The sequence below is a fragment of the Podarcis gaigeae genome (assembly GCF_964106915.1).
Source record: "Podarcis gaigeae genome assembly, chromosome: 1".
NCBI lineage: Eukaryota > Metazoa > Chordata > Lepidosauria > Squamata > Lacertidae > Podarcis > Podarcis gaigeae.
The window spans coordinates 47,512,943-47,540,803 of NC_139678.1; the positions used below are offsets into that span (position 1 = coordinate 47,512,943).

A 27,861-nucleotide genomic window follows, 5' to 3' on the forward strand; every position below is an offset into this window, starting at 1 on the left:
AAAGCACGTCAAAGTGCAAGTACGGTAGATAAATAGGTACCGCTCCGACGGGAAGGTAAACGGCGTTTCCATGCGCTGCTCTGGTTTGCCAGAAGCAGCTTAGTCATGCTGGCCACATGACCCAGAAGCTGTAAGCTGGCTCCCTCAGCCAGTAAAGTGAGATGAGCGCACAACCCCAGAGTCATCCACAACCAGACCTAACGTTCAGGGGTCCCTTTACCTTTACCTTTACCTTTTTATGTCTTTGAAGCCTCAAAGTATATGTTAAGGACAGACAGTATGTTAAGGAGTTTAACAATAAAGAGTAGAGTGTTTTGAAAATTGAAGTATGGTACCAATATTTTTATTGTAAACATCAAATAAAAAAAGTATTAACATTTTTTTAAAAAACACACATATTAACAATGAGTCACTTATGTGAATTGCATATTAGTTCATGCGCATCAAAATAATAAATAAAAACTGTTGCTGACTAAATGGCGATTAGACATTATGTTTTGGCACCCACAACCCAGATCCCAGGAGCCATTTGGTTCCTAGCTTTTCTATCCCAGTTTATAACACTGTATCTGCTGTCCCACCACCCAATAATGTCCATCTTTGTGTATGCAATGAGCTCTTCTCTCCCACCCACCACCTTGCCTTTCATCTACTATGCCAGAAACTGTGAGCTTTACTGCAGTTGTGGCAAGTGCATTTAGCCTCTTTACAAGCTTTTTAACTTGTTGGATTGATTGATGGCACACAGGGCCAATCAGTTTGCAGTTCATTACCAACATTCTTTGGGGGCCCTTAAAGTATGCTAAGGGCCCATAAATTTTTGAGATTGGCTTCACAGGCTCTCTTGTTACTACTAACTATAATACCCTTCTCTATCCTTTTTTTAAACCACTCATACAAACCTTCAGTACAGACCGGAAGCTTATCATCTGCATCACCAGCACAATTAGATGCCATGCAGTTATTCAGAATAAGCTAGAGAGATGACTCAAGAAAAACAAAGCTATTTTTCCTCTTTCAAATCAGACTGTGGCTCCTATAGAAATTCAGAAATCTAGCAGCTGTGCAGTAGAGTTCAATGATTTGAGTTTGCAGTGTTGTGCATCCAAATTTGGAACACCAGACCACCCCTGAAGCCTGCACTTTAAACAGCTGCATTTTTAAAAATGGACCCATTACTAAATACAGCTTGCTTGGGAAAAGCAACCTCTTTCTTACTAATGTAGACCTGCAGCAAACACATTTAAAAAGTAGTTAATCTCTTTTTGCCATTTTACAATGGGCTGGACCCAGGCTAAATTAGCTGAACTTACGTTAGGTGGGAATCAATCAATGTCAGCAGCAGCAAGTGAGCTATGACCCAAGACAGAGGTTCTCAAACTTTTTGCAGTGGTGGAACCCTTTACTTTAAACAAAACTTCAGTGGAACCCATACATAAAATATTTTAAATGCTTTTTTTAAAGGGTTGATTATTGAGACAGAAAGCAAGGGGAGAGCCAGTCAGAATGTCAACCTTTAAAAGCGGCAACTTTGAAACTTTGCATGCAACCATGTGCCCCCTTGAGCTTTGTACCCCCTGGATTATTAAATCTAGCATGAGGGGGGCTGAATGACTGGGTCCAGAATGAGGTTAACACTTCACTGCACGAGGGGGTGGTCCCTGTTGCACTGAAAGAGGCAGTGGTGTGATTGCTCCTAAAGAAACCAGATCCGGATCCTTTGGACCAGTTGCAAATACCCACTTTGGGCAAAGGTGATAGAGAGGGCCATGGTAGGACAGCTGCAAGCATTCATGGAGGATAATTATTTAGCTCCATTCCACTCTGGGCTCAGACCTGGCCACAGAACTGAGTTGGCCTTGGTCACTGTGATGAATGACTTATGCAGACAGCAGGAAAGGGGGAGTGAAACCTTGCTCCTGCTTGCTCATGTCTATTGGGTATTTTACACTTTTATTTATTATCAGCTTGTGATTTTGAGCCAAGAGTGGTATATAAATGGAAACAATTGATTAATAATATATTAAAACCATCATGCAATGAAACTAGACCTATCTGTATTGCTTCAACTTATGACAAGTGTGTGGGCACTGGGCAGACATTTCATATCAACTGTCTCTGTCGCATGCAAGCCTAGTTAATCCTATTTGAACTTTCACTCTGTTATCCCCTAGCTCAGGGTTTCCCTAACTTGGGTCTCCAACTGGTATTGGACCACAATTTTCATCATCCCTAGCTAAAAGGACCAGTGGTCAGGGATGATGGGTCCTAGTCCAAAAACAGCTGAAGACCCAAGTTTGGGAACCCTGCCCTAACTATTACAGTGGTACCTCGGGTTACAGACGCTTCAGGTTACAGACTCCACTAACGAAGAAATAGTACATCGGGTTAAGTACTTTGCTTCAGGATGAGAACAGAAATTGTGCGGCTACAGGGGGAGTACCCATTAGCTATTAGCTATCTCAGGTTAAGAATGATTTCAGGTTAAGAACGGACCTCCAGAACGAATTAAGTTCTTAACCCGAGGTACCACTGTATTCTATTTGGTGGGGTGGTGGCTAGAACTTAAAAATGAACCAGTCCGTATTACTATAGCTTAGTCAAGCAGTACAAATACACAAAAATCAGGGCCCTGGAAAGCAAATACAACCCTCAATTACCAATCCAGCATTCCTGTTTTGATTTTTATTTGGTATTCTATTTTCTTCCTTACCAGCTTTCTTAAAAAATATAGTGCCAGTATCTAGACCCATTAGTCTCCTAGATGTGGCTTCCAAATTATACTCATGATATCTACTAAATAAAATTCTGGACTGGAACAGCAAACAAGCCATCTTTCATGAAGAACAAGCAGGATTTAAGAAGGGCAGGTGCACCACAGACCAAGTATTTGTTTTGTATCACCTAATCTGTAATTTCACCAAAAGCCCACATAAGACTTTCTATGCTGCACTCATTGACGTCTCCTCAGCCTTTGATTTAATAGATAAGGAACAGCTGTGAAACAAACTCGCCCATTCAGATATTGATAAAAGACTTACCTGGTTCATCCAACAATTACTAGGCCTTCTCACAGGCAATTCCAGTTAAGAGAGTTGTCAAGCAAGGATGTATACATGCACCCTTCCTATTTAATTACGATATAAATAATCTCATTCCTGATACGGCATCCCCATCCTTCTTCGCTCCCACCCTTGGGAATTGTAAAGTACCAATTCTGCTCTATGCCAATGACTTAGTTTTGTTATCCCAGAATAAAATTGGATTTAGAAGGATGCTGGTTAAATTTGGACAGCTGTGTAAAAAAGAGTATCTAAAAATTAACTACCATAAAACCAAGGTCACTGTATTTGGCAAGAGGACTACCAAGTCCGGGTGGACTCTAGACAGTCACACCCTTGAGCAAGTACCCAGATTTAAATATCTAGGATTACTTATTGATAGGAAGTCATCATGGAAACCCCATCCGGAAGCAATTGAGCTAATACTTGCCATTCCACTGGGCAGATATAGGTTATTCCATTCAAAGGGCAGACAGTTAATCAATCCAGCTATTAAGATACTTGTCTCTAAAATCATTGGACAAATGCTCTATGGGGCTAAGATATGTGGAACTCATGTCAAATCTGGAATAGAGGTCCTACAAAACAAATTTATGAAGCAGATTTTGGGGTTTCCATGTGGGACACTGGCAGCCACCTCAGAGCCGAGTTGGGCCTTTCCTCGCTAGCAGCCAGAATTGATCTAGCCTATCTGAGATACTGGTGCAGGCTAAATGCCTTTGAAGATCATACTCTTACTAAGCTCTGCTGGTTAGAGCAACTAAGGACAGGGGCTGGGCACAATAGTGCCAAGACAAGCTTAGGGCTTATAGTCTCCAATGGAGAATTACTTAGCCCACATGACCTTAGAAATTGGATTTTTGATCAGGATGCCAACCAAGACAGAGCATCCATCTTTGCTGCATGCTACTCTACTTGGTTCCCCCAAATTAAGACCAATCACTCAAGGCCACATTACCTTGAGACTCTGACCTTCCCACAAGTATGCAGGGTCTTTGTAGAACTAAGATTTGAACACATGCCCTTGGCATATTTAGAGGGGAGATACCGGGGAATTCCCCATATGGATCGCAAATGGATACAATCAGGTAGAAGACATCACACACTACCTGCTGACTTGTTCCCCTGTATACAACGCCCAGAGGAAAATTTATATCACCAATTCTTAATTGGCTTCCAGGTTGATCCATACAGGAAGTGACAGCTGAACACCTAGCAGATAAACATCTATATATTACATACCCCGTAGTCAAATTTGCGCTGGCAGCCAAGAAGCTCTGTTCCAGCTATGTGAATGCATTCCCATCTTAAGTCTTAATGTTGTAAATTCCTTTTATGTTGTAAACTGCTACAGGTTATGTACATTATTTTAGATTAAAGTTTCATTTAATTATCTGTCATCCATTGTAAAGGCATTTGGTTATATACAATAAAAGTTGATGGATAGTGCCAGTATCAGATTCTTTGGGATTCTCCAAATCTTGATTCACCTGCTATTGGCATGCCTTTTAAACAATTTACTCTTCTGCAGATGGCCCATACAAAACTAAAGACACTGGGCAACCAGGTCTAAAACCAGAAAGTCCACCACTAGTCTCATACACGTGCATCTGCACCAATAGTTTAAAGTGAACCAGTCTCTTCCAGACCTAGAAATGGCACTGTCTTTGATAGTATCAGTGTATGAACTATCCAATGAAGTGCCTTCAACATTATATTCTAAAATAAACAGTGGGTTGGGAACTAAGCAAGAGTGTAACTTCTTTCTGAATATACTATTAATTGAAGCAGAAATGAATACTAAGGGCCAGAGAGAAAGGGACTAATGCTATAAACCCAACAATCTCCATGAATCTTCAGATTGTTACTGACAGTAGTAGCCTTTATGTTCTAGAAGACAACGGAGGCATTCATTCCTTACAGTCACATCCACCCAATTGCCAGACTTTTAAGAGAACAGTACACATAAACCAAGCACCCTCAGGAAAAAAATATTCGTGCTTTTGAGAAGGCCAACTTGAAACCACTCAGTTAACTGATGTCTAGGAAAAAGTAGCACAGCAACATGAATATGGAATGCCTTGTTACTTGAGCCAGACAACAAAGCTGGCAAGGAAGTATTGTGCCCTGTACCCAAGGACATATAGATTTTCCACTTTGGAAGGAAGAAGGGAGAAAAGGGAATCTATCACAAAGATCATTGCTAGTCAAGGAAGCACCAAGTGGATAAGGCCAAGGCAGTCTCAAGTGTCCACTGAGCTGTAATAAAATACCAGCAGATCATGATCACCACTCATCTGTTTCTTATAAGACATTTCTGCTTTCTGCAAACCCTGACATGATAAGGGCATGATAAGGGCACTGCTTTGAAGGAATTGTCCAAAAACATCATCATGGTGCAGCTGGACATCATGCCCTTAGGTTAAAAACATGATGTATTAGCTACAGGACGCTGAGGAGCGTAGGGCTATACAGGTAGCTGTGGAAGAGAAAACCTGGCAACTGACAGCTTGCAAATCAAAAGGGACAACAATCAACAAATTTCAGTCACACCAATTTGAGTTTTCAGTTCAGCAAAACAATACAAGATTATGTTAGAACACCTCTACATCACAAACAAGAAGTGGAAATGGTGAATGCAAAAATGAAAATACTGTTTTGTTTAAGACCCTGTTGTTACATATACAGTTTTTTATGAATTAAGACTCCTGGCTTACACACCTCAGTCAAACTCAGCTTTTCAAGGACAGCAGGCCTCCTAAATCACAAACAAAGAAGAAAATTGGGCCTAAACATGATACAACTGAATATAGAAGTCTGCACTTAATGTAAAACACTGAATGGCCAGAAACTCCAAATATGAGAACTACACAGATATTTGGGTGTGTGAGAGAGAGGTTATTAACATAATTCCTGCAAATTTGGGGATTTGTTTGGGGCTAGGATAGAACAGGATGGGACACTTTTACAGAATGCTTCTAAGAGTATCATTTGAAATCCCTAAACAAGTTACACAAGTCTGTAGAGCAGTGTTAGAAACTCAGATATACAAGCTAATTGCCAAATGGCACCTTAAACCTAGGTTACAGTTGCCACAACAGAATTTCTAGGCACACAACAGAGGTGGGGGGGGGTTTTGCAATGGAATTCATTATTATTTTCATTTCTACACTGCTTTATATTTAAAGGAAAAAATTCTCAAAGCAGTTTACAGCACATTAAAACGTCAAATAAAACAATCCAGAATAAGACAAATTCAAGCTTCATGGAAAATATTTCAGATCCTTCTCTTAAGTGACATTTTGCTTTCCTCACATTTAGTTACCTACTTAATTTATATAGCTGCCCCATAACAGAAGTATTCTAGGAAGCCAGTGTGGTGTAGTGGTTAGTGTGTTGGATTAGGACCTGGGAAATCATGGTTCAAATTCCCACTCAGTCATGAAGCTCATTGGCTGAGCTTGGGCCAGTAACAGCCTCTTAGTCTACCTCACAAGGTCATTGTAGGGATTAACTGGGGGTGGGGGGAGGCAAACTCCTTGAAGAAAAAGGTGGGATATAAATACAACAAATAAGCTTTCTGCATACTGGCTTTAAAAAGCTGGGGCGGGGGGCAGTCAGATGGAGATGTCAATTGTCAACCTGGTATCCAGAGATCTCCACGTGGTCACAACTGGACTCACACCAGTTGCAAAATGTGCCTGGCACTTGGGGAATTTCTAACACTGCTAAAGAGTGAGAAGGTCCTAGTTTCTGATCAATGGAACCCATACTCTTGTTTTCTTTCCCCCCTGCCCCCTTTTTAATCCCCTGACCTACACGTTTGCAGAAATTTATCGGCAATACGTTTATTTTTCACAGTTTGGATTCTCAAGCTTCTAACTGAACTGAAAGCATGGCTCACAGCCTATATTCTGCACTCAACCTTCTCCTATTCCACTGCCTGACATCTACTGCAAAATTATGGAACAGTGCATGAAAGGTAAACTGGAAAAAATCCAGTCGCCTGAAATTCTTATGCTGCCTCTTAGAAGTTTGAAATTTTTATTCCTACACAATGATAATGTCTAAAAGAAAATGATGACTGAAGTCTACAGAGTCAGTTTTCACTGCCCTTGTGTTACAGCTACAAAATAAGGTTTTCCCAGAAAGCATCCCTCAACCCAGTTTGTACAGAGCTTGCTTTAGAGATATCCAACGTAGCCAAGTGCAGCAACGCTGAATTTTAAGGGCACTGTCCTTATTAGCAACATGTTTCTGAAACCTGCATTCCAAACATTGTAGAAGAGTTACACAAACATTAACTGCAGAAATACACGCAATCTCGTTTTCAGTGGATACCAACTGATAATCCTTTTAAAAACATTATCAGGAACCTGAAGATAAATAACTATGACTATACTATGTCTTTTCACATATCTGATAAGTAATGGCCCTATAAATTATAGACACACAACACTGATAGCTCTTTTTGCTGATGAAAAAGCAGAAACAGTCTCACTAGGCACAGCCTACTTAGAACTAAACTAAATGCTGCATGAAAAAAATGTGCACTATCACCTGCTCCTCAGAATGCTGATTTGGCAGAATGCAATTAGAATGTTTTACACCTATCAGCAAGGAAAAGGTTGAACAGCCTCCCATTCAAAGTATCCTCCCACAAATTTGCAAATGGATGCTTGTTCTTCAACATGTCTCTATAGCTCCAGAAAGTGGGGATGGGGGATTGAGTAATTTAAAGCAGAAAACAACAGGTAAGGAAAGGGTTTCTTTCTCTCTCTCTCACCCACACCGTTTCTCCATTCCCAATTGCCCATTCTTTACATGAATTAAACAAACACACTCCAAAAACAAAAGTAATGTTGCAAGGAGGGAGGGGCTTTATTTTACCTAATTTGGGGCTATATTTTTATCAAACTGGTAGCCTGTGCAATACAAAACCATTTCAATGCTCAGAAGCCACTTCAAAAACCGCAAATACTGAGGCTTAAAAGCACACTATTTAAAAGCAGCCCATATTAAAACACTGCCTTGCATCGAAAGCAGCCCTGGCCATTTCTTATCCACAGCCTGCATCAGCACTTCTATCTTAAAGCATCTTATAGTGCCAAGAAAAACAAAAGGCCTATACATTTAAGAACAGTAACAGATTTTGCCCTAAAATAGAGTCTGTCATTTTCTAATTTAAGCAGATGTGGTTACAGAAGACTGACAAATAACACACTACTGAATGTGACTACAGAATGTGTAAGAGCGTCATCTGAAAGATCATATATAGTCTCTTCCTCCCCCCCCCCCCCAAAAATCAGACTATTATTTCTACCTGATAAATTCAGGCTTTTATGCCATAGGATTTCTGGTGAAGAAGTCTTCCTCCCCACATGTCTCTGCCTATTGTATCTTATTTAAGCCTACCTCATAATTATATACAGAAAAGCCAAGTGAAAGAACAGTTTCCAATTATAAAAGCATACAGTAACATTGAGAAGCTTACACTGAACCACCTGGATTCAAGGACATTAATTTACTAGTAGCGGCATGCTGCATAATTCCCAGTTGACATCTGAAAAGATAATTCATCGCTATACCTAGAATACTCTTAGTTTCTGTGATCAGGAACAATGACTTCTCTTAGTATAGGCCATGGGTAGGCAAACTAAGGCCCAGGGGCCGGATCCGGCCCAATCACCTTCTAAATTCGGCCCGTGGACGGTCCAGGAATCAGCATGTTTTTACATGAGTAGAATGTGTCCTTTTATTTAAAATGCATCTCTGGGTTATTTGTGGGGCATAGGAATTTGTTCTTTTTCCTGCCACCCCAAAAAATATATAGTCCAGCCCCCCCACAAGGTCTGAGGGACAGTGGACCGGCCCCTTGCTGAAAAAGTTTGCTGACCCCTGGTATAGGCATTTGTTAATCACCACCCAAGTTGATGATCTGAGGTGAAGGCTGTAAAATGTAGTCTACAATTAATCAATATTAAATGCAATGGTCTTCTGTGATTAGCAACAGAGTAACAAACAGGAACTAGTGAGGTGTCAGCCGAGGACAAGATGAAAATAAATGTGAGTTAACATGCTCTTTTTAGCATTGCTCTTAAGTTCCCACCTCCTCACCATAAGCTAGCTTTGTTGGCTGAACCATATTAGGAAACCTTTCCAGGGTACACAAGCTCACTTACAAACATAGCACAGGAAGAGGCACTCTGACCAAATTATTCAGGAACAAGTAACCAAATGGACATACTGAAATACCATTAGACACTCAGGAAACAAACACAAATTATTGCTGCTTAACTCCCTCCAATCTTTGCTCTTGCATTTAATATATTGTGAACTAACAGAAGCAGTCTTAAATATAATCTACATCAGCCTTTCACGTTGTGCTTCATTTAAAATAAAATTCTTGCACGACTATTTCACAAAGACAGGAGTGAATTTTAGCTGAAGCAATGTGTTGGATCTCAAATACAATGAGTAACAGCAAATCTCGAGACAGATTCAGATAATAAAAATATTAGCAGATGGGAAATTAGCCTGCTCCTCTGCTTCCAAACTGCTCATTCACCTGCAGTCACATCCATATTCCACCAATATGACCAAAGATTACATTTGTGTGTCAAGCAGCTCATTACATTGCATTAGCAGTAGGATAACATGCACACATTAATCCCTACATCCACCTTTGTACTTCAAGCCACTGCGCTCCTTTTGGTTTCCATTAGCTCAACAACTTACATAACTTCACAAGAAAACTGAGTACTCATCTGTCTACTGAAGTTGTGAGCAGTGCTCCCTGTAATGCCCAAGACAAATTCATCATCCCTTACACCCCACAAGCAAGCTTGGAAAACAGAGCCCAGATCCCCTCCGTAATTCACATAATGAAAAAATAACTTACTCCATATCTGCTATGGTAAACTCTGAAAGGTACACATAGCATATAGAATATGCTTGCTAATAATACTCAAAATTTGAAACAGCTATCAGAAAAGCAATGCTTAAAGGGAATCTCAGACTTCCTTTGAAATATCACCTCTCGCTGCTCAAGTTTATCTTCTTTCTTCATTTTAAGCAGGATTCATGCATCTGGAACCCCATGTAGGGGAGAAAATGCTTGGGGTGCCATGTGAAGCCAAGAAACAGCAAGTAGGAAGAGGATTATGTACCTCCTTCCCTGCCACTTTGCTTTCTTCTGAAGCTGCTTTTCAGAATCACAGCTCTGTTTTATGCATCTGTGTAGTTAGCCCCCAAGAGATTTGCTTTAGGGAACTAACTTGAAAACCAAAACCTTGTAATTAACATTTTCCTCATTACACTTTTTGCCTGTAGGTTTCTCTGTCCTCACTGATTTTTGTCATTCAACCACAGCAGGAACTTCTAAATCCCTTCTGTGGCGTCCACTGTCCAAAGAACTATCTTGAATGTGCCAAAAGAACTAAGGCTAGTGAAAGATAATAAATCTGAACAGCCACATTGCTGTTCTTTATGGCTAGGAAAAAGAAAGGAGGAAGTTGCCTTTGTTTTGTTCTATCACCTTACACACATTCTTCATGGTTACATGCTGCAGCATGCTAGAGGCACCAAAGTTTCAGAGTTATGTGTCCAGTTTATCTTTATATATTGTAATCATATGCACTGAGCTGTGCTTCAGTATTCCAGGCAAAAGCCCCATGGATCTTCAGTAGCCAGTTGCATAATTATTTTAGGTCTCCTGTACAATTTCACTGTTCCCAAGATCCAGTGCAGCGCCAGAAGTGCAAGGCTGAATGTTGCAAACACAGATTCAAAATTCCGATTCAGCCATCAAGCTTCCTGATTTTTCTAACGCTAGCTTAGTTTTAGATAATTGTATTTAGGATCAGACATCCAAGACACATACAATATCTGTAAGTATACATTTAGTTACTAAGGAAAAAAAAGTTGCACCACCCTGATTAATAAGTTTTGAAAAGAGGATTTTCTATATATTAAAATAGCTTTCAGCCTGTGTGCCATTCATCAGTTTAAAAAGCGGTACAGGCAGAGAGTTAAACAAGAGAATTTTCATGCTTGAGTATTTGTAGAAACCGATTTTGCTTCCTCTTTTGCTTCATTAGCTACTGAAGCATTACAATAAAGCTAAAACAACAGAAACATTGAAGTAGCTTAAGACTGCCAAGAAAAAATACCACTACATTCCACTCTGGGTGTGTGAAGCAGATTTAAAGGTAGGTTGGGTTGTTTCCAAGACTGCTAATTCCTTGCAGGTATTTATGTGACAGGAGACAAAACGATCCTTTCTTCGGTGAAGATGGATCTCAATATGTACATCAGATTTTAGAGTATATCTGCCTCCTACTCCAATCTTCCATTTTTGTGAACCTTTAAGGTCCCATTGTGATATTAATGTAGGTATTGCAATTGACACCCTTCCATTGTTCAGTTTTGTCCCTCATCCCTAGCTCTCTGTTGGTGAATGCTGAACTGACTCAATTCAAATAAGGAAAGAGAAGCACTCCTCTGCCCCTTTCCAGTAAAAGCAGGGCAAGTACCACAAAAAATTAAATAAAATTTGACATGAGGAATTACAAGTAATACTTGGTAAAAAAATATCATGACATTACAGAAAAACATTTTTTATTATCTTTCTTAGGTTATACTTGAGCTATGTTTGTTCTGTGAAAATTTCCTGTTTGCAAACTTCACCACAGAACAAGTTTCCTGTTTGCACTCTCTCTTTGTGCTGCAATCAATGTTGAAAGTTAAATGCCGTCCTTCTATTTTTTGATATGAATTCACTTCAGGAAGAATTAGACATTCAGTATAGTTTCTAAGTTGGAACTGTAGTCACTATGGCTATATTCCATTTGATTTGTGCACAGATCTTCATCAATAAACTCAACGTAGTAACAGTTACATTTTCCTTCCTCTCTCCAAAAACTGACATTAACAAAAGAATACATAGTCAGGTGGCAAGAATCTTGATATCAAATTAAATGTTATAGACTTCAAAAGGGCAGTGTTCTCCATAGTCACTGCCAAATAATCACACCCATGTTTACTTCTTTGAAACTTTCCCCTAACACAGTGAAATCACCTTAAAATAGTAATTAATGCAAATCATTAAACCACTGCAGCAGAAGCATTGTGACCTCCACCAGTGCCCCCACCCCCTGCAAATGTCAGTCCTCATCTCAGTATGGAGAACATTCAAGTGAAAGAGTTAATGCTGATACTTAAATGTTAGGCACCTGGGATTTTTTTCAGCCCTGGATCTAATGAATTAACGAAGCAGAGTATTGACACTCATAAATGTTCTGATATCATTATACTACTAGAAAACAAGGGATATTCAAGGAAACTGGAAAGTGCACAAAAGCACAACCAACACTCCTTACTTCAACTTTCTCATGTCTATTCTAACTCATGACAATCCCTGACCTGCTAACAAATTAGGAAACATGTTGTCACTTTTTTTGTATGCTCCCCTGGTAGTAAATCAGATGTCAAATCAGTCTTGACAGCGTAGCTTAAGTAAAGGGGGCTAATTTTTTAGTCTGATCAGATTTGCATGCGGGCCATTCTTAACCTTTGCTGGGGTTTATACATGTTTAAAACTCTTCCTTTAATTGCTTCACTAGAAGCACTTGGAAAAGGTAATGGAAAGAAAACATTTTTTTCTTCTGCAGTTTACTTCATACTGTCTAGATTAGAAGCCAAAGCCTTGAGCAATTTTAACATCAAAGTCATTGGGTAGCTAGAACAGCAACAGCACAGGGAAGCAGCTGCAGTGATTCATGCTCTGGTAACCTCTTCTTTGTATTACTGAAACACACAATACATGGGGGAGTCTTTGAAAACCTTGCAGAAATTTCAGTTGATCCAAAATAAGATGGTCAACTAGGACTGGACCTTATGATCATAATACACCAGTACTTGCTTGCTTCCCTCCATCCCGCTCTTTCTTTCTTTTGCACTAGCTTCAAGTATTGTTCTGGGCCCAACTCAAAGTTCCAATATTAAGCTTTTAAAGCCCTAAAAGGTTGCAGACATGTCATCAGAACAATAGTCTCCTTTCACGTAACACCTGCCACATTAAGGACATCAAGGACCTTTTTCAGGTGTTCCACCAAACGAAATCCAGCAGGCAGCTACCGACTGAAGTTTTTATTGGTTGTTTGCTATGATTGGTTTTAGTGTTTATATTGTGCCTGGGTCACTTTTGAATGGAAAGCCCCTTATTAATAGTAATAGTATCAATAATAAGACTTTTCAGTGGTGGCACCCTAGCTGAACAATGTCTTCTTAGAGAGGTTCCCCTGACACCCACACTTAGGATTGGGACAAATTTGAAAAAGACTTACTGGTAATTGTCAAAATATATCTATAACTGTTTGTTCCAAAGTATTATTGTCCTAATTGTGTTATTGTCCATTGTCCATTGTTCTTTTTATGCTTTGGAGTACACAAAAAGTAATTTTCATATTTGTGCGTCTTTATGCTGACTGTGCCCAATACATAAGGACTTTTAGTGCATATTATACTGTATCTTTGAATTGTTTTTATTATGCATGTTGTGTTTTTATTTTGTATTTTTATGCTGTGAACCACCCTGAGATCTATGGATGAAGGTCAGTATACAAATTTAATAAATTCTACTGCTAATAATAATACTAACCCAACCACAATCCTGACCATATTATTTTAGTTCTCTATTTGCTTTACTCATTAAAGTAATTTTATTATCATTTGTTGGACACCGCCTGGGGTGATACTAAAGGAAGGGTGATTCATAAACAACAACAACAACGGCACACATGCAATAGAGTTTAGCTTACCTGACAACAAATGTATTTCTGAGCCTTAATCACAAACTGAAAATTAAACCAAACTTAGCCCTGACAACTCAGTTATTTATGAGGGGGGAAACTGGTTTTCATAACTTTCAACTGCCAATCAAAAACCACTGTACTATGCAAAGGATTCTGGAACATGCTCTTGGGTACCATTCATATGAGGCATACACCAGCCCTGTTGGGCTTCACTCTTGCCCCCCCCCCCGAACATAATGTGACTCAGGACACACCCAACACTCTCCTTCAACTACTGTGATACCTTTGGATGCAAATGGGAACCGTTCCGGAGCCCTGTTCGAACCCTGAAGCGAACGCAACCCGCGTCTGCATGGGTCGCGATTCACCGCTTCTGCGCATGACGTCATTTTGAGCGTCTGCACATGAGCGAGCAGCGAAACCTGGAAGTAACGGGTTCCGTTACTTCCAGGTCGCCACAGAGTGCAACCTGAAAACGCTCAACCCAAAGTATAACTGTTCTCACTGTTTGTGAAGAGAAGGAATGCTAGGTAGCTATCTTCTAAGTTTCTTTGCTCTTTCTGATTTCTCACTGAAAACCCCTCATAAGATTCTAAGCATCAAAGTTCCCCAGAAGACATTGTAAATAAAACATATGCAATGACATAGGTTTTCCTCCTTGCAGACAGGCACACAGACTAAGCAGGCTCCAGCTTTAGCTACAGAGGCCACATATGGAGCTGCTGCTTTGCACTTGCTGCTGCTACCTGCAAGAGAGAGAAAACTGCCCAGTTACCTATATGGCACGGTGGGCATGTAGTTTAATCCAATGCATGTTTGATTTTGTAAGTCAATCAAATTACATTCACTGAGTCAGAGGGCTCCTCCGGATGTTATCTTTGTAGAGTGGGAGCAAGAACACTGCAGTTCAAGTCTAGACTTCTTATATTATGCAAGTGGCATGGGAAGAAGCTGCACAGTTTGCAGCAGTTCCCATGTAGTGAAGCCAACTAAGAGGGTGCCCCAAGTATGACTGCAAAGTACGCTGTCTTTTGCTCCTGCAAGCATAAGTCCTAGCCAATAATTCAGATAATGCTAAATACAAATATCCATGTTATTTTACACAAACTTGCATAAACAAAGCCAAGCCATTAGTTAACAAAAAAGGGAAAATATACTCTGTTTTTAAGGTAAAGGTAAGAAGAATTTAAGAAATTTCAGTTGCTACCATCTCTTGAATTTCATGTGCAGGCATAGCTTGAAAGGGAACTGCTGTTTTTATATGTTATGAAGAAGTATGGGGTGGTGGTGGATGTGCCATTGTAGCCGTAGTTGCCAGTTATAAGTTATCCACACACTGTCCATAAATCCACATAAATGGGCTTCAATGTTTAGCATTCAAAAAAGAACATCACTCACAACACTGTTTTGTCTTTCTCTGGTGGGGACAGTACCCTGTCTGAAAAATTTCTCTTGCCATAGTTCTGGGACAGGCAAGTACATTTTATTACAGAAGACAAAGTGGCATCCTCCTCCTGCTTCCGCACCCAAGCATCAGGCTTTCGATACTATAGTTCCAAGACTATTTCAACAACCCTGAGCAGAGTTTAGAAAAATCTTAACTTGTATTAGGAAAACAACATTCTCTTTTGTTAAAAACACTTCTTCACTTTCCTTAAGAAACTCACTTCATTTAAAAAAAGAAAGAAAAACCCTAAATGTCTACCATGATAGAAGAGAGCCTGCCAAGTGAAGTCTTGCTACACAATAGCATTTACAGGAACATAAAGAAAGCACAATAAAATAAATTGGCAGTACTTGAGATACAAACAACTTCAAGCATCATCAAGACATTTCAACATCTTCACTTCCTTCCCAGTTCAGACAAATGTATGACACAAGGTTACAATGAAATTGTGATGACATTTAATTACTTCAAAAAAAAACCCCACATTTCCTAAGAACTGAAGCTTGCCAAACTAGTATCTCTTAAATTACTCCTCAGCAGGGACCCACAAATTCGTCTACCACACTTTCTGATGAGACCTTCAGCTTGTGTCTTCCTCTGAACCTGTCGGATGGGGCAGTGATTTTTCCTGTGGATGCACTATACTTTCAGGACACCAGAGTGCCTCAGAAATGCAGCTGAATTCAGGGAAGATCTTCACTCCACTCTCTAGCTCCAAGGTGGAGAAGGCAGCTATGGTTGAAGGAAAGACTGATCCCTTCCCTACTTCTACACTATGAGCTGGGGAAAGGAGCAGGAGGTTATGATTGTACAGCACACAAAGAGAATCCTAGCAGTTTCAAAAAGTTTTTGGTCAGCTAAGGCTTGCAAATTTGGGGATCCAAATGTGTGGAGCTCTGCTCATCAGACACTATCACATTTTAAATTACCGTGTACTGTAAGTTGAGTATAGCCATTCAGGAAGAATCTAAAGACCATTTTTGCTTTTTTTCAGCCCCTGGACTTTTGATACTAGAGTGGTGACTCTTGCTTACAGGCCTAGAATCAAAATGTTATTTCAAATAACAAATAGGTATAGGTATACTGATACTGAAAAGTGGGATTTAGTAAACAAAAAAGCTATGTACTAAATAGATTCAATTGTTTGTATTATCTGTATAGTAGCAGAGCTTACAAAATTCTACAAAGCCAATGGGGGGCAGACCTGACATGGACAGGTGTACATTCACACACATGTACCCAAAAAGTGAATGTCAACTCTATGATGGAATTCTTCAGCATAAGACAACAATTAAAAACTGAGAATCTCATCAATCCCCCACCCTTTAATATAAGGATTTTTTTTTAAGTATATCCAAATATTGAACAAAAGTTAAACCAGACAGAGGCCTTGTATAAAAATTCAGGTCCTCAGCACTAATATACTAATATTCAGGTGGAAACCACCACTTAGAATGAAATAGTCAATAGAAAGTGTCAATGTACCACTCAAGCTGATCTTGCATATATATTTTATAGGAAAGGAGAACTAATACATGAGAAGACCTTTTGTCAGCAGAAGGCTGTGCTGGTTTTTTCTACTTTAAGTTTATTATAGAACACATCCTAGCAGCTAACATTAGGATCAAAAAGGATCAGCACACCAGCCACGATTATATACGATTAGCAATTCTTACGTAAAGTTTCGTGGAAGAGGAGCACATTACTGGAAAGCAAAGCATTCACTCTCTCTTAAATCCAATAATGGACTTTTATTCATATTCATAGGCACAACTGTTTTCTCATTACACCTCACAACTTATTTCAAAACAGAGATAAGCATATGAATGCAATATTTCATCTTCTAAAGCCCAAAAGGCTGTTGTAAAATAGCACAACTTTCTAAAGAGATACAGATTTTTATTATTTTTTAAAAAGAGAGTCTTCTTTCTTCCCCTAGTCCTCTTTTTTAAAAGAGTGAGGTAGTTACTTACAGCCACACAACTTTCCCCAGGAAATTCAGCATTCGTAGAGCAGCACCCAAAGTACAGATTCAGACACAAAGAAACTAGACATTACCAGAGCCTAAGAGTCATTTCACCACCCACACCACCCGCTAAAAGGAGGTTTCAGAGACATGGCATAAATAAAGATTGTGTTCCGTTATGTCATCAAGCCCCAGAATTCTCTTTAGTAGCTGCCCCCAATGCAGACACAGGACAGGCATATCTGCATTTGAGAATCCATGTTCCCCACTGGTCTTCAACTAGTGGTTTGGGACATGGCCTGGACTAAGACAGGTTAGCACAGCAGTGCAATGATTACAGGAACAGGAGGTATAATAATAATAACAATACGTTCGCTGAATGTTTGTGTGGCTTAAAAGAGGGTCACAGATCACCAAAAACTGCTGCATCTAACTAGCCCATCCTCCAGCAACTTTGAGCGTTCTGGCATCTCCACCACAGCTTTGTCCTGACAAGTTTCCCAGGCGATGATGGGATTTCTCCCCCCACCGTCACCCTTGGGAATCTAATCCTCTGAAGGAATTTTTTTCGGGGTGGGGGAGAGAGACGAAGAGAGTGGCTGTCAGTCTCCATCCACAGTTGCTCCCGCAGAAAAAAGGGCTCAAGCATCTTCGCCCTCCTCCACCCTTTTGCCCCAAATCCACCCAAACCGTCGCCGTCTGTACTCGGCGGCTCTTTTATTATTTTCCAGAAGCCGCCCCCCACCCCACCCACCCCCCGGGCTCCGCAGAGCAGGTGTGCGTGTCTGGGAAGGGGAAAGCCCAGGAACTCTTGACAGCCGCCCCCCCATGCCTGCCTGCCTTCCGCGCTTGGCTAACAAAGAACCAAAGGAGGTGGGGAGGGGTGGAGAGAAGGACGCGCCTTCAGCCCCACCGCCAGCCCCCTCCACACCCCCCACACTTTCCTCGCCCGCCCTCCCCTCCCCACCCCCTTTCCCGGCAGCGGCTCGCTCACCCAGCCGCGGCTGGTTCCGGGAAGAAGGCGGCCCCTTCTTCTTCTGCTGCTGCTGCTGCTGCTGCTACCTCCTCCTCTTCGCTCCAAGGCACTGAGAGGCTGGGCTGCTGCCGCCGCCGCCGCCGCTGTTGCTGCTGCAAGGCCCGCGTGCCCTTGTCTGCCTGGCCCTGGTTACGGCAGGGGAGGGACCCGTCTCCTCTTGGCGCAGGGCTCGGCCAATGCAACATTCGCGGCCGCCAGGGGAAATAAACAAACAAGCGAGGGGGTTTAAATAGATAGAAATGCCAAGGCTAAAGTAGCTCCGGAGTAACGTCGCGAGGGCGGCGACGAAGGTGAGGGCACTTTCCCTCCCCCCCTTCCTCCTCTCGTCTCCTCAGCCCGACCCTTCTTCTTCGCTCCGACTCCGCCGAGTCCCGCTTCCTCCTTCGCCGCCGCCACAACAGCCGCTCTCAGTCGTTGCTCCGCCTGCGCTCTAGCGCGAGCTCGCCTCACGCGCCGGGCCTGGCGAGTGGGAGGGGATTGGGCGGGGGAAAGACGGCGGCCTGCCCTCCCTCGGCGAGGGTTTAAAGGGGCAGAGGCAGAGCAGCTGCTCCTGCCGCCTCCAGGGTTGAAGTTAGAACCCGCGGGAGGGAAAGGATTGATCGGGGCGAGGCTCCCCAGGCCGGAGGAATACAAGGAAGGGGAGGAGCCTCGCCGGCCGGCCTTAACAACGCGGGAGATCAGCCAGCGCCTTCCCGCACGTGGACTGCCGCCTCCCCGCTCGCCTCGGCGGCTGTGGGAAGAGGAGGAGGAGGAGCCGCTCCCTCCTCCGGGGCGGGGAATATGGGAGGAAGAGAAACAGGCAGGAGGAAGCGGGCTGGATCCGTTCTCTTCCCATGTGCGAGGTTGCCCACTTTGCGCCCTGTGGCTTTGGGGTATTTTCGTCTCCTCTCATATTGTGCCTTAACTCTGAGCGCAGCCCGGGTACTGGACTTCTTCCCCCCCCCCGCCCTCGTTTTATTTATTTCTCCTCTTCAGCGTTAAATGGGCCAGGTTGTCAGAGGAGACAAGCTTCCGAATGCAAAATGTTATACTGTATACGCTAGAGAACAAGTTGGCAGTTGTGGTTTCTGTCGCCAGCCCCACCCTTTCCACAATATTGCCCTATCCTTTCTGTCCTCTCCATTTTCTCTTTTGCCACTTTGTATTCGTCCCTTTTATCGGATCAACCTGCATACCCATTTCCCCCCATTCTTTGCTCAAAACCCATCCTCACCCAGTGCCTGACTGGACTTCAGCTGTTAAATTATTTCCCCGCTTTATCAAATGAAAATTCCGAGTCTTGCAGCCCCTCCCCTATCTTATTAAACACTTTTTTAGCATCCAGAAACACACTTTTGTGAGAAAAACCGCCAACACTAATAATTCCTGCTTTTGTCACTAATTTCCCAAAGAGGTGCAGCATGAGGCCCTCTGAGGCGCTTTTCATACAGTTTTTAATCTCATATCTTTGTCACTGGTTTTGAAAGACTACACATTTGTTCTTCCGTTTTGTTTTCCTGTTATCTCAAACTCAAAAGAAGTGCTTAAGGCTTGACAGTCTGAAAGTACACAAGCCTTTGCAAAATCAGAAGCCCACAGATTCTTTGTACCAGGGATGAGGAACTTGTGGTCTCCAGATTCTCCCAAACTATAGCTCCCATCTTTCCTGGCCACTGGCCATCTTGGGTCTGTATCCAATTAAGTCCATCCCAAGAGTAGACTCAAAATTGATGAACCTAAATTAGTCATGTCTATTAACTTCATTAGGTCTGTACTGAGTAGGACCAGCACTGGATACCACCGCAAAGCCACAGGTTCTGCTCTATATTCTTGCTCAGGTGGGTGTGTTCATGAGTTAAATTACACTTTGATCACACTTTCTTTTTTTCCAGTGCTCAAATCAACCAAGGTGAAACTGAAAAAAACTGTTAGAAAGATGTCTCTTTTATGAAGGCCTGTTTTGTATTCATTAGGGGAGGGGGTGTAATGTTTGATACATTTATGTATATTATTCTGTGTGTTCATAATAAAAGGTAAATAAATTTCCTTAGTAGCAAGGCAATTATGATGGTATCACCATATTTAAAATTGGCTACACAGCTTAGGTCCAAGCTATCTGAAAGAATGTTTTGGCTCATATGCAACTGCCTGGGTTTTGAGATCTTTCTTTGTTTACTTATGCAAGACACTCTTTCTTAGCACCCACAATTGTTTGGGTTTCATATTGGGTATTTGTGTCTGGAGTCCCAAGGCAAGGACTATCCCTCTTCTGATGTCTAAGTATGCAAACATAAGGCTACAGAGATGTAGCTCCCTGCCAAGCGGCCTTTCATCTGAGCAAATTCTCCCTCATGGTAGTGTCCTGTGTACACCATATCCTGTGATCTTTGTTGCAACATGGGTGGGATGGTTGTCAATTCAGGGATGTCTGTAAAAATGTTTTAAATCCCTCCTGTTGCATCAGGTTTGAGCTGATGTAGAATCACAGTGTCAACAACAGTGTGGCACTTCAAGTCAAGCATGTCAAGAGCCTGATGTTTCTCGCTGTTCCTACTGCCTGACAGGGGCTCCAACCGTGTCACCTGCCCTGTCCACTGGAAATTCCCTGTGGGCAGGCAAGAATCCATTGGGTAACTGGCCACGTCCCACCATGTCCTACCATTTGGAAAGCCCCATATGATTATGACATGGCATGAACTAGGTTTTCTTTTTTAATATATCCTCATTCTTTCTCTTTTTGTCTTTTTTTGTCTCTCCTAAAACATAGTTTTTAATGAGCTAAGAATGACAGTGTAAAAAATAATTGATTCCAAAGAAATGGAAAATAACAGCAAGGAAAAACAAATACATAGACAGCACAAAGGAGACATGTGATAAAGGTAAAGGTAAAGGTACCCCTGCCCGTATGGGCCAGTCTTGCCAGACTCTGGGGTTGTGCGCCCATCTCACTCAAGAGGCCAGGGGCCAGCGCTGTCCGGAGACACTTCCGGGTCACGTGGCCAGCGTGACATCGCTGCTCTGGCGAGCCAGAGCCGCACACGGAAACGCCGTTTACCTTCCCGCTGGTAAGCGGTCCCTATTTATCTACTTGCACCCGGAGGTGCTTTCGAACTGCTAGGTTGGCAGGCGCTGGGACCGAGCAGCGGGAGCGCACCCCGCCGCAGGGATTCGAACCGCCGACCTTTCGATCGGCAAGTCCTAGGTGCTGAGGCTTTAACCCACAGCGCCACCTGCGTCCCCCGAGACATGTGATACCACATGCCAAATATACCCCAAGAGGCCATGAAACCCTTTATGTCCTGCTGCATCAATCTCTTAAGAAAGATGGGAAGTGTTAGATGAGAGTCAGACAACTGCATCATCTGGCTCAGTATTTGTATATAATGGTTGCCAGCAGCTCTCCAGGCAGGGGTTTTTCCTAGCTCAACCAGGAGATGCCAGGAATTGAACCCAGGGACCTTCAGCATCCTTAATAAACTACAGCTCTGGGGGGAAATTGGGGAGATGCTATGACTGTTTAAAGTGGTATCATTGTGCTTTAAATGTGTGGTGTGCATGAGGCCAATATTTTACATCCTAACAACTAAGCATACTCAGGGTTGCTTGTATTAAGCAGACTATGCAAGAATACCCATAAAGAATATACCCATAAAGAACATAAAGAACATATACTCTCAAGAACAGTAGGCGCACACAAAGTTTGATTCATATGGTTCAGTGAAAGCTAAGAGGACACCTCCCATTTGGCTTCCTGACAGGCACTTTGCCTGTCCCTTAATAATAAACACACTCCAAATGCAATTCAGCAGCCCTTTAGAAACCAGTCATTTCCTGTATTTTACACATGTATATTGCAAACATAAAAGCATATGCTAAAAATGACCAGGGGGCAGGGAGGGAGAGGACAGGTTGCCTGTAAGTGCTGCCCTTTTTGCAGCCTTGATGACACAATGTCAGCCTGTGCACCTTCTAGGATAGCGTTAAATTCACAGGTTCCTGCTTAAAAAACACCCTGAGCCTTTATAAATAAAATGAAAAAGTGTGTGTGTGTGTGTGTGTGTGTGTGTGTGTGGAGAAAACACACAATGTATAAGTATGCACAAAATGGCAGGAAACATTTTGGTTGTGTATGTCGTCCAGAGTGGCTGGGGCAACCCAGCCAGATGGGCAGGGTATTATTATTATTATTATTATTATTATTATTATTATTATTATTAATTCTGACTGAAGTATAACTAGCAATGACAAGGTAAGGAAGGCTAATGTAACACACTTGCTTGTCTGAAAAAAAGAGACAATGCACATACTTCTGTAAACCAATAAAATCATATACATACATACATACATACATATATATATATATATATATATGCTTTCGTAGATTTTCACGGGTACAGGAATGCAGGTTTTGGTGTCCTCGGGTGTCTTCCCGTGTAAAAGTTGGGGTGTCTAGGCGACGTTTCGACGAGGTCTCACTCGTCATCTTCAGGCTGGTGCTTTCGGCTTCTTGTTACTGGAACAGAGCGGGATCTCAATGTTTGAGTTCCTATAAATACTGTAGAGGGGGTGTGGTGTCTAGCCTCCAATGTTCTGGGCAGAGAGGAAGTTCCCAGGCTAGTGTGCCTTTTCTTCTTTTGTTCCTTAATTACTTGAGAGATACCTTGAGTGATTTCTTGAGTGATATCCTGAGTACCACTTAGGTGGGTCATTAGGTGTGGATTAGTTGCTAAAGTCTTTGTGTCTTGACCTCTTGAACTTTGTGAAGAGTTTTCCTGAGAAGATGGCTGTATTGCACTTAGTTGTGCTTTGGCTTGGCTTCGTGTATAGGGGCGAGCTGTGGTTTTGTGGCTTGTGTCAGCCAGATCTGTGTAGGGATTGCAGGGGGGTGCAGCATCCGGAGGTGCCACCATGGATTGGCTACTGGATGGTGTCAGTAATTCATCTGTGGAGAGGGTCTGGGTTTGGGTCTGGTGTGGTTGATTGGTGTTGGCGTTCTGTGTGCCTCTGGATCTGGTGTCAGTTTTTGTGGGGAGGGCTAATTTCCAGATGTCTGGCAATCGGGATGTGTCGTCACGCTTGTTCATGTTGTGAGGGTGTTTCTCTATCTCGATGGCTTCCATGATTATTCTCTTGTGGTGATGTTCCGTGTTAAAGAGCAATTTGGAATCTGCAAAATTAATTTCGTGTCCTGTTTCTTTCATGTGTTGGAAAAGAGAGGAAGTTTTTTCTTCTTTTTTTTTTTTTTTTGACGGCATTCTTGTGTTCTGCGATACGTGCATTTATTCGTCTGTTTGTTTGTCCAATGTACGTGGCTGGGCAGACTTTGCAGGGTATTTCATAGATCCCTTGGTTTTCCAACTGGATTTTATCCTTGGGGTTTCTGAGGATATTGGCTATTTTTTGGTTGGTGCAAAAGGCTGTTTTGATATTGTGTTTATGGAGGATTTTGCTAATTTTATCTGTAGTGCCCTTGATATAAGGAAGGAGGGCCATGCCATTGTTTTCTTCTGTGTCTTGGTTTTTGGGGGGTGTTTCCTTTTGGATTAGCTTCGTAATCCTGTTTTGCTGGTATCCATTGGCAATTAACACATTTGAGAGATTCTGTAACTCAGTTGTCAAAACTTCCTCTCTTTTCCAACACATGAAAGAAACAGGACACGAAATTAATTTTGCAGATTCCAAATTGCTCTTTAACACGGAACATCACCACAAGAGAATAATCATGGAAGCCATCGAGATAGAGAAACACCCTCACAACATGAACAAGCGTGACGACACATCCCGATTGCCAGACATCTGGAAATTAGCCCTCCCCACAAAAACTGACACCAGATCCAGAGGCACACAGAACGCCAACACCAATCAACCACACCAGACCCAAACCCAGACCCTCTCCACAGATGAATTACTGACACCATCCAGTAGCCAATCCATGGTGGCACCTCCGGATGCTGCACCCCCCTGCAATCCCTACACAGATCTGGCTGACACAAGCCACAAAACCACAGCTCGCCCCTATACACGAAGCCAAGCCAAAGCACAACTAAGTGCAATACAGCCATCTTCTCAGGAAAACTCTTCACAAAGTTCAAGAGGTCAAGACACAAAGACTTTAGCAACTAATCCACACCTAATGACCCACCTAAGTGGTACTCAGGATATCACTCAAGAAATCACTCAAGGTATCTCTCAAGTAATTAAGGAACAAAAGAAGAAAAGGCACACTAGCCTGGGAACTTCCTCTCTGCCCAGAACATTGGAGGCTAGACACCACACCCCCTCTACAGTATTTATAGGAACTCAAACATTGAGATCCCGCTCTGTTCCAGTAACAAGAAGCCGAAAGCACCAGCCTGAAGATGACGAGTGAGACCTCGTCGAAACGTCGCCTAGACACCCCAACTTTTACACGGGAAGACACCCGAGGACACCAAAACCTGCATTCCTGTACCCGTGAAAATCTACGAAAGCAAATATATATATATATATATATATAGATATAGATAGAAAGCTTGCTTGAATTTGTATACATATATAGAAAGCTTGCTTGAATTTGGTCCAAGGACATGACTACATGCTAGCTGTCAACAACACATTACCTATTCAAAATGCTCTGTGTATATAAACAGCATCTATTCAGAGGCAGGAAACAGCTGTATTATCCACTTACTAGATGATTTCTACTGAGACAGGAAAGCAAAAGGTGAAAGAGCTGCACAAGAATTCCCCTGCTGTTTGTAGCATACCCTCCAGCATTTCTCCGATGAAAATAAGGACGTCCCATTCTATAATGATAATTTTACTATTTATACCCCACATCTCACTGGGTTGTCCCAGCCACTCTGGGCACCTTCCAAGATAAATAAAAACATAATGAAACATAAAAAACCCACTTCCCTATACAGAAGGGATGTCCAACTCCCAAGAGATCGCGATCTATTCCTGGAATAAAAAAACTGGCAGTGATTACCCATTTTGGGGGGGGGGGATCCAAAGTTGTTGAGTTTTTTTTTAAAAGGGGGAAGGGGGAGCAACATAGTTCTCCTGCTTTTGGGGGGGCACTCCATAAATCGCTCACAAACCAATAGACGCTCCACAGCTCTCACCTATGACACAGCTTCATCCCCACTGGGGCCGTTGCAGGGAAGCAGGGGACGGATGCCAAGAACAGTCTAAGGACAGCTGATGCCATGGGTAGACCGGCACTGTTGGGGATCCAAGAAGCCTCCTAATGGATTGAACTTGCAGCAGCCTGCTGGCAGGGACTTCCTAAACACGACTGTACCATGGTGCCAGTGGCCTAGCAACGACCGACTCACGCCAGGTCAGGACGGCATGCACATGGATGCTCTTTTTCCACTGTGGAGAAAAATGAGCCAGTGATCCACCACGATCTATCACAATCACCTGGGGGTCAACCTGTTGATTGCGGTCAACTGGTTGGACATCCCTGCTATACAGGATTGCCTTCAGACGGCTTGGGGGGGTAAGATAACGCCATACCCTCCAACATTACTCCAATGAAAATAGGGACATCCTAAGGAAAAGTGGGACATTCTGGAATCAAATCAGAAACCGGAGCAGCTTCTCTAAATCAGGGACGTCCTTGGAAAATAGGGACACTTGGAGGGTCTGTTGTACCTCGGGTTACATCAGCTTCAGGTTACATACGCTTCAGGTTACAGACTCCGCTAACCCAGAAATATTACCTCGGGTTGAGAACTTTGCTTCAGGATGAGAACAGAACTAGTGCTCCAGCAGCGTGGCAGCAGCAGGAGGCCCCATTAGCTAAAGTGGTGCTTCAGGTTAAGAATAGTTTCAGGTTAAGAACGGACCTCTGGAACGAATTAAGTTACTTAACCCGAGGTACCTCTGTATATGCTTCTTTCTGCAACAAGAAGCAAAAACGCAGAGGAGAGGACTGCAGGGGGGTCTCTCTACCACATGTAGAGACTCCCTAGGTTTTGCAGGGAAAATGGGGGTGTCAAAACTACCTCCTGCCTCACATCCAAAACCATCCAAGGCTGACGGCTGGATGTGCGTGCCGCCCTCATGCTGCCAGGAAGGGAACCATGGCAGCGGAGAGATGCACAGGCAGAAGCTGTCAGCCAGCTGGCACTGGGAGCTAGGCTGAAGGAAAGCAATGAAGCAGACAAGCACTTGCTTCCCTCTAGCTTGGGGCCTAATGGGGAAGAAAGGACCTGGCTGTGGAAAATAAACAGCTTCCTATCTTGCAAGCCTAAATTCCCACCCAAACAGACCCTTTAAGTCAGTGTTTATCCATGTTTTCAGACCTGGAACCCAACTGTAATTCAAACATACATTTGGGGGCCCATTTCTCTCTCTCTCTCTCTCTCTCTCTCTCTCTCTGTGTGTGTGTGTGTGTGTGTGTGTACCATATATTTGAATGGTGGTAGTGCTGCTGTTTTGACCCATCGTAGCTCAGGCCACAACCCTGTACTGGCTCGCAACACACCTGCCGGAGACTAATGCTTTAAGCTGTGAAATGAGGCCTGCCATTTTAGAGTTTAAAGGTTCATGGGGGTGCGGTGAGGTGCACTGGAGGTGGGGAAATTGGTCATGGAGGGCATGCTTGAAGATTCACATTCAAAACAACATGTCAATAATGATGTCAGTTGAAGTGGTCTAAACCACTGAGCCTCTTGGGCTTGCTGATTGGAAGGTCAGCAGTTTGAATGTGCATGACGGAGTCCGCTCCCGTTGCTCTGTCCCAGCTTCTGCCAACGTAGCAGTTTGAAAGCATAATAGTACAAGTAGATAAATGGGTACTGCTGTGGCGGGAAGGTAAACAGCGTTTCTGTGTGCTCTGGCACTTGTCACAGTGTCCCTTTGTGCCAGAAATGGTGTAGTCATGCTGGCCATATGACCCAGAAACCTCTGTGGACAAATGCTGACTCCCTTGGCCTGAAAAGTGAGATGAGCACTTGCTTTTGATAATAACAATAACCGTCCAGGGGTTCTTTAGCTTTACCTTTTTACCAGTTGTAGGTGTGTTGTCCTGGCCACCTGACAAAGTTGGCCCATGATCTGGCCCACCCCACCCAAAAAGTTCCTGAAAGTTTTCACAATGCCCCAAGGCCTTCAGAGGAACAAAAGAGAGCCTTTGGCTCTGATGGATTCTGAGTAACTCACCACTCCTATATTCTCTGCCCATTCCCATAAGCAGTGGCAAGATTTTTTTTTTAAAAAAAGGCTAAAGGCTAAACAAATGCTATATGTACAAGAAGAATATGAGAAAATAAGAAGAGCCTTGCTGAGTCAGGCCAAAGGTCTATTGAATCCAGCATGCCATTCTCCCCGTGGCCTCGGGGAATCCCACAAACAGGAACTGAATGCAACAGCACTCCTCCCAGAAACTGGTATTCAGAGACATCCCTGAAATCGTAGTCAGTGTTTCAGATGGAAATCAGATTAAAATATGAGGTTTCCCCCCACCCCAACTGCTTAACCTGATCCAGGAAGCAATTTCATGGGCGTCAACTGTGCAAAAGTTCTACCAACCATGCCAATCCCGCTTTGTCAATAAACCTTCTATT

At 42.7% G+C, this 27,861-nt stretch overlaps 2 protein-coding genes and 1 long non-coding RNA gene across 5 annotated transcripts in view; 1 reads left to right on the forward strand and 2 right to left on the reverse strand.

Moving 5' to 3' along the window:
- SUSD6 (sushi domain containing 6) overlaps positions 1 to 20,302 on the reverse strand; it is a 59,052-nt gene extending 38,750 nt beyond the window's left edge. Inside the window, exon 1 of one of the 3 annotated variants that reach the window (XM_083747823.1) lies at positions 18,284 to 20,302. The gene's annotated coding sequence lies outside the window, so the exon portion shown is untranslated. Of the gene's footprint in view, positions 1 to 17,292; positions 17,741 to 18,283 lie in introns of those variants that run through there. The other 2 variants (XM_083747824.1, XM_083747828.1) reach the window with 2 other exon arrangements.
- LOC310848837 overlaps positions 1 to 27,861 on the reverse strand; it is a 114,296-nt gene that overhangs the window by 80,030 nt on the left and 6,405 nt on the right. The gene's annotated exons all lie outside the window — the stretch shown is intronic.
- Positions 1 to 27,861, forward strand: part of SLC10A1 (solute carrier family 10 member 1) — a 322,488-nt gene that overhangs the window by 76,510 nt on the left and 218,117 nt on the right.